The sequence below is a fragment of the Euprymna scolopes genome, chromosome 4 (genome assembly GCF_053919585.1).
Source record: "Euprymna scolopes isolate OS-2025 chromosome 4, ASM5391958v1, whole genome shotgun sequence".
NCBI classification, from domain to species: domain Eukaryota; kingdom Metazoa; phylum Mollusca; class Cephalopoda; order Sepiida; family Sepiolidae; genus Euprymna; species Euprymna scolopes.
This window is the reverse complement of record NC_136485.1, coordinates 31,661,483-31,676,209: the sequence shown is the minus strand read 5'-3', so window position 1 is coordinate 31,676,209 and position 14,727 is coordinate 31,661,483.

Genomic DNA, 14,727 nt, shown 5'->3' with positions numbered 1-14,727 from the left:
ATATATATACATAAATAGATGGATAGATATACATAGAAAGCGATAAAGAGAGAGACATGAATATGTATACAAAGAACAATAGAAAGATGAAGGGATAGAAAGAAAGAGAGAGAATATAACGAACATAAAAAGATAGAGAGACACATTATTTAAATTTTTCTTTTACAAATGATTTCGTTAAAAACTAAATGTGGTTGTAAATACAACCACATTTACTTTTAAATAAATATGTTAAATTTGTTGTCAAAATATATTCAATATTAATCTCAAATATTTGGAAAACTTCAGAACCAAGATGTATTTTATTTGTTCTTGTTATTTCGCAATCTACACTTCAATATATTCCTACATCGGTTTTTATCGCTATTATTCACGATTGGTTTGCTGTCTCGATCTTACATTTCAATGAACAGAGAATTCCTGTCGTCTTGCAGCAATCAAATATGCATAATTTATTTGAATATCCGATATGGAGACCGTCATTCAATCGACGGATGTGTCTACTTAGATATCTGTATTGTTAGCCACAATCGATCGTTTTTTTCTCAAGTATTGCCAATCAATCTAATTGTCAAACCTATTCTGACTATAGATTGAACACTTTTTAACGACGTTTCCATATTCGGCGCTTTATAAATAAGTCTATAGTACACACAATATATGAGAAATATCGTTTACAAATTACCCTTATATAACTATTGCCGTAGCTATTTTATTAATTATCCTGCTCGGTATATCAGCCCGTCTATATTTTTTTTCAAATTCCCTCGATGAAGTATTTCCTCACTGAGCCCTGCAACACATACCGTTTCAATATGCAGACGTTTAACTATAATGGAAGCTAAAACCTTGGTAAACCAATATCCGCTGCATTATGTCTTATAAAAAGGCTTGTAATCGCATATATATTTACAGTCTATTGAGATAGGAATTATTTTGATTACGTATGTAAATACTGTTTCCTCGTAAATGAAAAGGCATCTTGCTTTATTTACACATTTCTCTATTAATCATATATATATATATATATATATATATATATATATATATATATAAATAAATATATGTATATAAATATATATGTATATATTCATATATATATATATTAATAAATATATATATATATATTTAATATATATACTAATATATATATATTAATGTATATTTTTAATCTATATTAATATATATATTAATATGTTATATTATTTATATCATATACATACATACACACACACACATATATATATATATATATATATACATATATATATATATATATATATATATATATATATATATATATATATTATTCGGTTTTAATTTCGCAAATATTCTCCTTTACTTTTATACTATTTTCTGTATTTTTCTGCATCGTCATTTACTAATTTCTTATCGAAGTCACTTCAAAAATTAAAATCGTTGGTGATCATTAAACTAAGCGAAACCTATATTACAGGGGGTTACACTCACTTCGCTTAAAAAGATTTCTCGCAGTCCACACACTTTATATTTGTACTTCACAATTCGACCACGTGTTCTAAATTAGTTCTTAATAAAACGTCAGTCGTTTATTTTTTTTTAAATTCTAATCAAGGTGTACACCCAATTTGAGCGCTTTTAGTACTCTCACTTGTCTTTAGAGATAGCTATTGACCGTATATCTGGAGTGTGTTTATGTTCTATATACAGGCATGTAATTTCATATCACACATTTTATCCTAATCGCTGTATTATTCAATAACATGAATGGCACTATTATCACTATCGAATAAAGTAACGATCTGTTGAGATGTCTATTAGCAACATGTTAACGCAAGACAAAGTTTAGATTTTTCAGTTTGAAGATAACGGTGTTGTGTTATTTCCACTACAACGAATTATAAACGAATACATGGTGCTATGTAAAAATACATGGAGCTGAATCATTCTGCATTCTTTCATACATGCACCTCTTCATAAAACCAAATAGACATAAATACTGTGTGTAACATATGCATGCGTGAAATTCTATCACTGCGCCTCTCTCTCCCTCTCTCTTTTCCTCTCCGCCTCCCTCTTTTTTCCTCAGCCGTCTATTCATCTTTGTTTTTTTCAGTCACTTACATTTTCTGTCTTTCTGCTTTACAATTTTATTCATCCTCGATTAAACCTATTGCTTCAATGTGCCGAACATACGGAATACATTTACTGGAGCTGTCCGTTATAAATGTAATACTGAATACTTTTTAATTAATGTTCATGTACAACGCAGAATAATGAAAACACAATGAGCATGGTGGATTCTATAGCTCTATACGATTTATTAGCTATATAGAGATAAATAATATTATTAGTAAAATATTGCCGTAACAGATTCAACGTATGACAATGTTTTAGATATGTTTTGTACAGAAATTAAACTGATAAGTATCGAAAATCGAAAGAATATGATCTTCGATATAGTCATTTTCTCTTATAGATAAAATTATGGATATTTACTGGGGAATATTTTACGTTGCCCCGGGCAGGAAGATTATATGATCTCAACAATGCATTTCTTAAAAAAAGATTACTTATCATCTAGACCTTTACCCAGTTGTAGAGTGTTCGATTACAGATCGAATGATCTCCCTGTTAAAGCCCGGGTGTACCTCATTTTAATGTTTTCTTTTTAATGAGTTCAATATACGATATAAATTGTACCATTTAAACTCCCTAAAACTCATTTCTTCGTTTGCATATTTAAAACTAACCATTACTCAGAAGTGAATTTTCTCAGTGTATTCATCGTCAAACCCAAATATTAATTTACGTGATATTGTAAACAAGCAGAGACCGAATTTGATGAACGACATTATCATTATAATTTTAAAATATTTTTGGCCCATTAGTTTCACGGGAAAATTATTCATCGATTAATAGAGGATTTATTCTATAATAATACATACGCAATCTGCATAAATAAAAATATGATATTTAAGCGTATTGTAAAGCAGGGAAATGCCACGGTTTCTGCTAGTATATAATAAAAGAAAATTTCTTTTATTTATCTCACTTGTATGTGTAACGTGTTCTTTGCAATACGGACCCATATATTGTATGTAGAGACAGTTGTAAAAAATTAGAAATTCCACACAAATTTTCTGGTGCAATATAATTTATCTATTTTCATCGGTTACCCCCCCCCCCCATTCTCTATACGTATTTAATGTATTTGAATTAGTTTGCATTAGTGTTTTTAAAGGAAAATACCAATCTAACTAAGGAATAGGTAGAATATTATTTAGATATTAAAACAGGAAATAAAACCACATTATTTCACGTGAGATTTAAAAAAAATCATTAGTTTAAAGTAATATGAAGCAAAATTTAAAAAATATGTTTATCTATAGTTCATCATGTGCATTGCATAGAAAATGTTGAGAAAGGCAGGTGGCTTCACGTCAACTATTTTTCATATATGCTTCATAGAAAACTCAATTGTATGGTTTCATATTTTGCTTTAAATTAATTTACCTTTGTCAATTTGTTGATTTTCTTTATGTTTTCTTTAAGCTAATCTTAAATGATGACAATATTACTTAGAAAAAAAGTACGTTTCTTTATTTTAGTCTTCTTAGACCCACACGAAGAAAGTTATAAATCTTTTTTTTTACTTTTCAATAAAAGAATTAACGTAATTCTACTAAGAATGATAAACCGGATTAATTTACATCAATCTTATAAGGGATAATGCAGTGTTAGTTGAATGTGTGTGTTTCTTATGGAAATATGTCGTGAAGTCATTGTAGCTAAGGCGCTTAAATACAAGTTCAAGATAGAATATTGTCAGGAATTAGTGTAGAATGAAATAGATTCTTACCTTTAAACAACAATTATTCATCTTTATTATAAACATCGCTCCTGGAATGTGTGGACAAGGGGGCAAACTAACTGAAGCGAGAGTTTCTCATTTGCCAAAAGTAAGCCCAAAATTAACTTTCTACAGAGTGGAACGATAAGGGTTTCGCCATAGAAAAGTTGACAAAATTGTATTTCCAATTAGTGAAAAAATGATCCCGTTTGTTGTTGTTGTTATTGTTGTTATTGTTGCTGTTGTGTAAGACATTCTACGAGGGGCGTGTAATAAGTAATGCGCCTGACAAACTTCCCACGACAGGAAAACAAACGAACATATATCTAAAGTAATGGCAGAAACACTAGAGGATGACCTCCAATCAGTAGTGGAATGGGGACAGAAATGGATGGTAACGTTCAATGCCACCAAGACAAAACTGGTTTCATTCAATAATTACAAGAAACCTTCTCTACCACCTATAGCAATGGCCAACGACTCTTTATCTGAGAGTACGTCTCTCAAGCTCCTTGGCCTAAAATTCACAGGAAACATGAGTTGAAACAATTACATCGAGGGCATTGCCAGGGCCGCTGCAAGAAAGGTCGGCTCTCTCTACCGTGCTAGAAAACTTCTAACACCCGAAAGTATCCTGTACCTCTATAAGGCCACTATTCGCCCATGTATGGAGTATTGCTGTCATATTTGGGCCGGTGCATCGGCTACTAGTCTCTCCTCCTTGACAGGGTTCAAAAGAGAGTCGCAAATCTGATAGGCCCTAAACTGGCATCTAAACTTCAGCCTCTGTCCCATCGTCGAAACGTTGCATCCCTCTGCCTGTTCTACAAGTATTATAATGGTGAATGCTCTGAAGAACTGCAAGCACTTGTGCCTCCACGACGTGAACACCCTCGACAGACCCGACAAGCTGCAAAATCCCACCCCCACACTGTAGAGATCCCTAGATGTAAAAGATCTTTCTACTCCAGTAGTTTCTTCCCAAGAATTGCTAGACTTTGGAATTCCATTCCAGGTCACTGCTTCCCCAACTGTACTGACATGCATAAGTTCAAGTGCAACGTGAACCAACATCTCGCTGCCCTAATCCCTACATAGTACCCCAGTAGATGTTTTCCCTGATAGTAGCCCCCTACACCAAATGGCAATGTGCCTTGTTTGGGGTGAAAATGTAATAAAAAAAAAGTAGAGCAACGAAACTTGGCTCAATTATAAGTCTTGCTCTATATAGAAACCACTCAGAGTTATGCATTTCTCCCATCGTTCGAAACAGCTCTGCAGACCGTTTTTTATAGAACACCCCAGGTTGGTGCTCCAACCACGAAGTGACTTCGGAAATCAAGGCTGCATCATCTGTGAAACGCTTTCCTTTCAAAAACAACTCCATGGCTGGGAAGAGGTTAAAGTCAGAGTGTGCAAAGTCAGGAGAGTAAGGAGGATGGTGGTTGATTTCATAACCAGACTCCCTTGCTTCTGATCTGGCGACATGCGAGTTGTTGATTGAAGCGTTGTCCTGCAGGAGGAGGGTACCTGTGCTGATCTTGTCCAGCCTTTTGATTTTGATAGCTTCCCTTAATTTCCTCAAAAGTCAAGCATAATTGGCACCTGTAATTGTGGTACACTTTTGCAGGAAATCTGTCATCACTACCCCGTCCTGGTCTCAGAGGACTGTGAGCATGACCTTGCCAGAGCAGGGCTGCACCCTTGCCTTCTTTGGAGGTGATGAGTCCAAGTGCTTTAACTGCATTGACTGGGCTTTGGTCTCTGAATCATAGGGATGGATCCAGGTTTCACCCTGTGTAATCAGTCTTTTGAAAAACTTTGACTCCTTTTCTTGGCACATCTGCAAATTCATCCTCGAGCACTCGACGCGTTCGCGCTTCTAGAATGGTGTGAGCAACCTGGGAATCCATCTGGCAGACACCTTATGCATATGCAAATGGTCATGAATGATAGTTTCCACAGACCTTGTACTAATCTTGACATCTTGGGCGTTTTGGCGTATAGTAATGCGCCGATCTTCCAAAATGGCAGTCTCAACTTTACGAACAGATGCCTCATCAATGGCAGAAGTTGGGGGGCGATCAGGTATGGGACCTGTTTCCACAGACTTCCGGCCATGTTTGAATTCACGATGCCAGAGGTTTACAAGGTCATATAATGGGGCATTATCACCATAAGTTTCTTTCATTTCATCAAAAGTCTCCTGTGGTGTGCGTCATTTCAAATACAAATACCGGATCACTGCTCAACATTCAACAGGTTCTATTTCACACCTGACTCAGTTCAAACACCTGTAAAACAGAAACCACAATTAGTTCAGAGCTGTAATTTGCCACATAGCCCATAGAGATATTAATAATTGCACAGGCAAAATTTCAGCTAGATCAGCTAACTGAAAGTGGGTTAGGGGTATTTCGAATTGCACGCCCCTCGTATAAGTTTACAAGGTGTGTAAAAATCCCAATAGATATAGAAGTATTCTGTTATTTCTGAAAGTGCTACAATGCTCTACGAGCGAGATCGGATATGTGCCGTTGTACAACTCATGCTCTCTACCGATCCTAGTTGTGACAACAGGAGCATTGCCACCAACATCAAAATGCAAATCCGGACTGTTAATCCCTTGAGCACACAGTTCAACGCATAGGACGACCCACAAATATTGTCTTTGGTGTGGTTTCAAGTGAGGGCAACATCACGTCTCCTCAAATCTTCGAAGTCGCCTTGACAAGCAAGACTAAAGTGTACCTAGGTATGGTGAATAGTGCGGTGATCACCTGATATAAACAGGGGGCTGCTGCCAGACTCTGGTGTGACAGGAAGACTCGGCGCCGGTCCTCAAGTCCAAGAGAGACCAGGGTCTGGCTTCAGAAAGAGAGCTACGACTTTGTACCCTTCTCTCATTGCCCCGTCCTTCCCCGAACTTAACCTGCTTAACTACTACGTTTGGTCATACGCTTGGAGCCTCACGAACCCGATCGCCTACAACACAAAAGCAAGCCTGATCACCGACATTCGGCGGCGCTTGTGGAAAAAGCATGTTCCCATCTTTGGACTCGTATCAAGAAGGTGATTGATATTGGAGCCAGAGTTTCTGATAGTTCGGTTTTTCTGATTCTTCTTACCTGTTAAGCTATTGTCGTTTAGGCAGCCACAACAATAATTTGGCATGCATTCGCCGTTTTATTCATAAGTATACTATTGTTTCCTGTGAGTTATCGCGGTCAAACTGAATCATGAAATTCCAGAGAATCTTTACGTCTTCATTTTCCACCACCCTTTCTTGATGTTAGTACCATATGTCCGTCACTTGGATTCCAAACTTTTGGCACAAACAACACTGCAGATTTTCACAAATTTCGTCATAGCGACGTTGGTATGCGTTTTGCGCAAGTATCGAACACGCCCTAACAATGTGACAAACTGTTTCAAGAGATATACCACACAACCTGCATTTATCAGAACATCCCTTTCCATAGATGTTTTTATTTATTTCATTTATATATAGTGCCGGCCAAGAAACAGGCAGTAAATGCAGAAAATATTATATTTACTGCTCAGGAACAGGTGTTGTTGTTGTTGTTGTAATTATTATTATTATTATTATTATTATTATTATTGTTGTTGTTGTTGTTGTTGTTGTTGTTGTTGGCGGCTCACAAGGCGCTTTCACACAGGTCATCGAAGATCTCATTGAATACAGCCTGTGCTGTTCCCTGGAAGCTAAGTGAAAACAAGTTTCCCTAGATTTTTCCAGTACTTTCCACCTCTTTCGATAACATTTGTAAATAAATTTGCATAATCGCAAGAGCTGCTTGCCATTGATTTCTCGTTGGCAGTGGCCATTGGCCCTTACTAGAATTTGATTGACAATAATGCTTCACAAGGTCCCAGTTCTCTTCGTACTGGTCAGTGCTCACTCCTCTGTCTTATTTTTTCTCCTTGACTACTTGGCCAATCTGACTCGCTCTTCTGGGAGCAGTTATGTGGTAATGGGGATCTGGTGGTGTTAGAGAACATATAGATATGCAGCTTCAATGTTCTTGTTTCCATATAGTGCTTCATGTTGTGATTTCGCATCAGTTTGTCTGGTATGCGGTTGTAGTTCATGCGTGTTAGTCTCCACATTCAAAGGCGTTCCTTAATATTTCAGCTGTTTTTATTATTCTCATTCATTGTTTCTTCCAGCCATTCATGTGATTTCAATTTCTTTCATTCTTTTTTCAAAGTTTCTCGGGATTCTCCCAAGTGCTCCTACTATTATAGGTATTATTTTGATTTTCTTCATCTTCATTTTCAGTTCTTTCCATTTGCACCTTTTCTTCTTTTCTTTTCTTTGATATGCATATATTTGTGCTCAGCTGGAACAGCAATGTCTTCGATTGGAAATTATTGCAACATCTGGTTTTCTTGCTTAGATGGCTTTATCAGTTTGTATGCCCATAGGATGTTATGCTTCTCGCTTTCAAGTACTGTTGCCGGGTTATGTTTGTATCACTTGTATGTTAGTTTGAGATGCGGTTGTTTGCATAATTACCAGTATACTGTCCTACCCACTTCGTCGTGTCCATAATTGTATCCCTTTTGGACTATTTTGCTCCATTCACATAATATATGGCTTATCATTTCGGCTCTTTGTCTACGACGTCTGCATTTAGTGTTTTCTTGTGTTTTATCGACCTTTGCTTTTATGTGGTTTGTTCTTATCGAGTTATCTTATGCAGCAGTTTTTTTATGGATTCAGTTTCTTTGCTTATGTGTCCTTTTCGCATCAATGTCCAAGTGTTTTCGTTATTCTCATCTTTTGTCATCCTTATGAATCTTCCATGTAGTTGTTTTTCTACCCAGTTTTCTTTTCTCGTCTTATCCTTTATCTGTCTATTTTTGTTTTGTCGATTTTTCAGTGTCCTTCGCTGCCATGATTAATCTTTCCGTGCTTTGCTTTATGTATTTTTCAAATTCTTTGTTTGTGTCTGTGTGTGTGTTTGTGTATGTGGGTGTCATGCACAAAGTCTTCTATACAAACTAATCCTTTACCACCTTCGTTTCTTTTCATGCAGAATCCGTACACATTATGTTATGCATTGTGCATGGTCATGAGTTTCCTAGTCTTCTGATTGAGGTGTCTCAGTTCTTCTTTGGTCCAACTTGTGAAAGGTTCTGATTATCTTTTTAGTGTTACTGCCCATGTATCTATATATTTTATTAGGTTTGTACTATGTAATTAGTTTTTAGAATTTTTCTTGTTCTCCTGAGTTATTCCTTTCTAATTCTTTTTTTGATTTCTGTGGCTTTCATGGTGTCTGCTTCCAAGACTCCCAGGTATTTATATGCGTATTGTTCCCTAGAGCCCTCCTCTCCGTTCGTTTGGGTAGTCAAATGTCTTCTGTTGTCTCCAGTTTCCCTTTCTTATAACAAGTATGGGACACTTTTCAATACGAAACTACATTTTGTTATACTGGCTGAAGATTATGTTAGTGTTTATTAGTATCTCTAGTTCTTTGTCGGTTCTTGCAAAAAGTTCCAGGTCGTCCATGTACATTTTGTGGTTCATTGTTTCCTCTGTATTAAAGAACTAGTATCCAGTTTGGCACTTTCAATGTATATTGTTCTGGAGTATCATTTTTTTTACACGGTGGCCTCCACTTATCAAGGCCCGGAAGCCACTCAGGGATAAGGGCTATTGCAAGTACAGTACGTTAGTGTGGAAATTTAATGAAGTGTTTACTTAATAGGGCAGTTCATTAGGAGTTTGTTGCCGTGAGACTTAAAGACATCCAAGTTGTAGTCATGTGGGAAGAAGGCAGACACAACGGAGTTCCACAGGCGTGCAGTTCTAAGAAAGACTTATAAACAGCAATGGTGATAGTGAATCTCCTTGGAAGATAGTTATTTTCAGTTAAATTTCTGTTATGTGTTGTCCATCAGCTGTCAATTCCAATCTTCCTGTTCTCATTGCATTTTCCATCTCATTGATAAGCCTGCATGGTATTTTATACATTTTCAGCATTCTATTATCCATGTTTATGGGACCCTGGCGCACAAATTCTTGTAGTCGATCCATCCCATGGCTTAATTCTTTCTCCTTCTTTTTACCTCCTGTAATTTTTTTTTCTATGTATAGCACATCATGTGTTCCTCTCTTTCCATTCTGGCATCCTTTCTGTTGGTCGAGGAGAAGATTTGTTTCCTCAGTTGTGATGTTGACTTATTATTATTATTATTATTATTATTATTATTATTATTATTATTATTATTATTATTCGGAGTTCGCATAGAACCAATCATCGATAGTGTCTATTTATAATAACAAACTGTAGTGTTTACTGCATTCTTAATCAAAGATTCTCTCGATTCTGAGTACACCCTAACACTTTCGTAAAGCATTACAAATTATCCTATTTTATTGTAATAGCCGCTTACTATTGATTTGACGTAAAAAAAAATATCTGCTTTTTTTTCTAAGATTTAGAGTAATAACAAACATGCCAATTCTTGGCCGCGTATCAGTGCTAGCACCAATCAGTTAGGTTTATTACCTCAAACATCGGGTTTTCCATTCTCCTTAACTCTTCACGTATATAACGAAAATTGGTATCATCATATTTCTGTTGTGTTCGAAGGCGAGAGAGTGCAGTTGAAAACTTTCTTGTGGTTTTAGATGCTGGTACTTGTATTATTATATGCAATATATTCTTGAAATTACGCGGTAAAAGTTAAGGTTATTCAGTGTATTCGTGTTTATGACAGTAATTCCTTTGTAAATAATGACGTGGTGCTATACATGTAGCATGTTGAAAATAGGGAAAACCACATTTCCCCCGGACTTTCTTTCCATTTTTTATGCAAATATGTTTTATGAATAATTTTTTTTTCATTTTTATTTGATGTTAATATATTCTCTGCTTTTTACTTTTAAAATAACATCTCGGTGGATAATGTGTTATCAACATTTTACTGAGTAAACTCGTGTTTAAATTTAATATGCCCCTGAAGAATTAGAAATAGATGTTAAAAAAATGCACTCAAAATTAGTGAATATTCTAATAGTTTTTCAGTCGTATTGCTTTTACAAATTCTGCTATATACGAGATACGCATCTATGCTTATAAAAAGCGAGGCCCGCTGTTTGTTTGTAAATAAACAAGCAGCTCGAGCACTGTAAAAGCAGAGGGTGAGTTTTTATTTAAATAAACATTTGCTGAGGTAGTTTACGAGCATCAGTCTCACAGGAAAGATGTTAGAACTGCTGACTATCAACTAGATGGCTGTCGATTCACTCATTTCTTGGACAGGTACTAGTACACGTGCAATGAACAGCTGTGATACAACGAAACAGTACATCATTTGGATAGCTACGTTTGAACCGCCCCCCAGCTCTTTGGGTAGAGCATGCCGTAAATGTATCTCATCCGCTGCTTAATTAGTTACAGAGCGAGGCTAGCTGTTTGTTTGTTTGTAAAAGAACAAGTAGCTGGAGCACTGCAAAAGCGGTGGGCGTGTGTTTATTAAAATGGATATTTGATGACGTCATGTGCGAGCACCGATCCCATGATCCAGGAGGTTAAAACGGACGACTAACAACGCGATAGTTGTAAGCTAAATCCCTTGCAAGAGAAGGTGCTTGTCTAGCCGCACTGATGAGCTGTGATACAGCGAAACAGTATTGCATGTGAATGACTATATATAGCATACAAGAGGTTCGGATTTCGAATCCCGAGTTCGGATGTTTCTATACGATGATCCAAAGTGAGGGCGAAACTCGTGTCTTGGACTTCCGGTTTGTTGGATGTCATGGCTCTTGTGAGCTGTGAGGTTGTCTGTCCGTGGAAATAATTATATATTCTCTCATATTCTGAAGGTTCTATTGCTTATAGCTGGCTAGGTAATCTTATCCTAATAACATCCTTAGCGAGTATAAAATTAATCGGATTTTCGCAGCGGTTTGCTTGATCAGTGATAGTTAATAGACCTTCTTGGGTGTGGCGGGTTTGCTCAGTTGGCAAAGTGCTCGCCTCGCATGCAAGATGTTCGGGTGTCGAATCCCAAGTTCGGATGTCTCTAACTGATGAGCACATACTGTATTTAAGCTACACAGACGCCTCTGTTTTTCATATATGTAGTGAATTGTACGTCTACAATGCATTTTAGACTGGCATATTATTATGACAATTGATGAAATCCGAGGGTGTCCGCAAAGATAACTTACGACACTTATTACGCACTCAAATTACATAAGTATTTGATACATAAAATATCGCGTTATGTGTATAAATGAAATAGTATACTCTTACTCGATAAATATATATAGATATCTTGCAATTTATGTTTTTTCTAAATACGCAATAACACATTTCATCAGAAAGTTTCTACTTAGTATAAACAGTTGTATTTTGAAAAAAAAAAAAAAACTAATTTGAAAACTAGTTCGTCTTCAGTTTCTATCACTTGATCTCATATTTGACTATATTTTACAGTAAATGAATATATTCTCATTGTCATCCCCGTATCAGAATGTGTATGCCCCTACAAACCAGTATAAAGTTTAACAAGGCTCGTTAGATTTGCCTTCTTCTTCTTCTTCTTCTTCTTCTAATTATTATTATTATTATTATTATTATTATTATTATTATTGTTGTTGTTGTTGTTGTTGCTGTTGTTGCTATTATTATTATTATTATTATTATTATATATATATATATATATATATATATATATATATATATATACTAGCTGTAACCTGCCACGCGTTGCTGAGGCTGAATTTGGTGTGATGGAAAATTCTAATAAAAGCAGAAAATGCATGGTTCTTATATTCCTAGTACAGCAATCTACTCCAAAATGTAAAAGAAAAAAAAAAAAACGAAAATGAAAAAAATGGTACTCTTGTAGAATTGGATCCGGATCCTCGGGAGTTACCGTCAATTATGGCTTGTGCTCGACCAACATTCAGTGGATAAAGCCGAACATTGCTAAAATTTTGAAACGCTAAATAGAGTTTTTATTTTATAGTATTTAAAAATGTGAGTTTCAGTTAATATTTGGGTAGGGGGGTTACTCTACACAGATTCGAAAAAGTTGTCCAAAAACAAATAAATTAAAGCAAAGGTAAGGTAAATTATGTTACCAAACTGGATAATTTTTTAGTGTTTTTATTTCATGTAAAATGTTTAATCGGCTTTAAAAACTCAGTGGTATCGATGTATTTGAAAAAGAAGAATGGTCGCAGACTGTTGAATACGTTAAGTTTGGGAAAATCAGTTAAAACCTAAAAAATCTATACAAAACACTGATTATATGTTATCGTGACATAAGCTGACATATTCGGTTGGTTTCTGGCAATATTTTTTATAGTTTTATTTAGTTTTAAATAATTTTCCCAAACTTAACATCATCAATAGTGTCCGCCACCATTTGTATTTTTACAATACACTGATAAACACTGATTTTCTGAGCCGACTAAACGTAAAAGTAAATAAAATGGGTTTGTATTACTAAACAGAGAAACGAAAAAGTTGTTAAAAAATAAATATAACAAATAAATGTGATCAAAGGAAAGGTAAGTTACTTTTCTACCTAAATTGATAAGATTTAATATTTTTATTTAGTGTAAAATTTTTAATCGGTTCGAAAACATGTAGTGTTTATCCGTATATTTGAAAAATACAAATGCTGGCAGACTGTGTTGAACACGTTAAGTTTGGGAAAATGAGTTAGCACTAAAAAAAATATACAAAATACTGTCAGGAACTCACTTAATATATGTTACCGTGACATAGGCAGGCATGTATTCAGTAGATTTTAACAGCAGTTTGTATAGTTTTTTAGTGTTCACTCATTTTTCCAAACTTAACGTGTTTATCACAGTCTGCCGCCATTTGTGATATTCAAATGTAGCAGTAATCGCTGTGTTTTTCGAGCCGAAAAAAAACATTTTACATTTAAAAAAAAAAATAAAATTATCTATTTTGGTAATAAAGTAACATATTTTGCCTTTAATAATATTTGTTATACATTTATTTTTTGACAACTTTTTCGAATCTATATATACAGTAGTACAAACCCAATAAAAACAATAAACATATCCAATTAGGAAGACAAGTAATTTATCTTGTCTTTGAAAATATTTACTTGTTGTATATTTGTTTTGTTGGCAACTTTTTCAAGTCTTTGTGCAAGTACAAACCAAAAGGGATTATTTTTCTGTCTAATTTTATTTTTGGTACCGCGCTCAAAATTATATTTCATCTCATTTAAAATTTGCAGAGGCAAGTAGTTTTTGAGATATAAAGACCTGTACTGTGCACTATAATTCACTGGTAGCCATTAATAAACACTCCCAACCTCCCGATATTTAGAACTCCTTTCGGAATAAACAACATCCATGCCTAACCACATGCTTTAACCTTTTACATGTCTTTCGTCTGTTAAAAACGGCTTTTGGAATAAATACCACCATTCTCCCCATGTTAAGAACGGCTTTCAGAATAAACACCCTTAACCTACCCATGTGAAAAATTGTGGAGCTGGACCTAATGTGAAATTTACCTTTTGTTTTTTTAATAAATTGTTAGTTGAACGCACAGAATAATGACAAAACACCATCCATTCTCCTTGGTAAGAATGACTAAAGAAATAACGGTTTTCTTGCTAGAAACTTTTCTGTATTTCACCTAACAATTTCTGGTGCTAATGCACTTACTGATCCGCGCTATTTTTTTAAATTGTATTTCAAAGTGTAATTAAACATTTATGATATAAATTTTAATTCAATTGTAAGGTTAATGTTCAGAATAGGTACAAAACAACCTTCCCTCCCATGTTAAGAATGTTTTTTTAAATAATGTTATTATTTCAGCAGGGATCACTTTCTGCATGAGTACCTAATACTT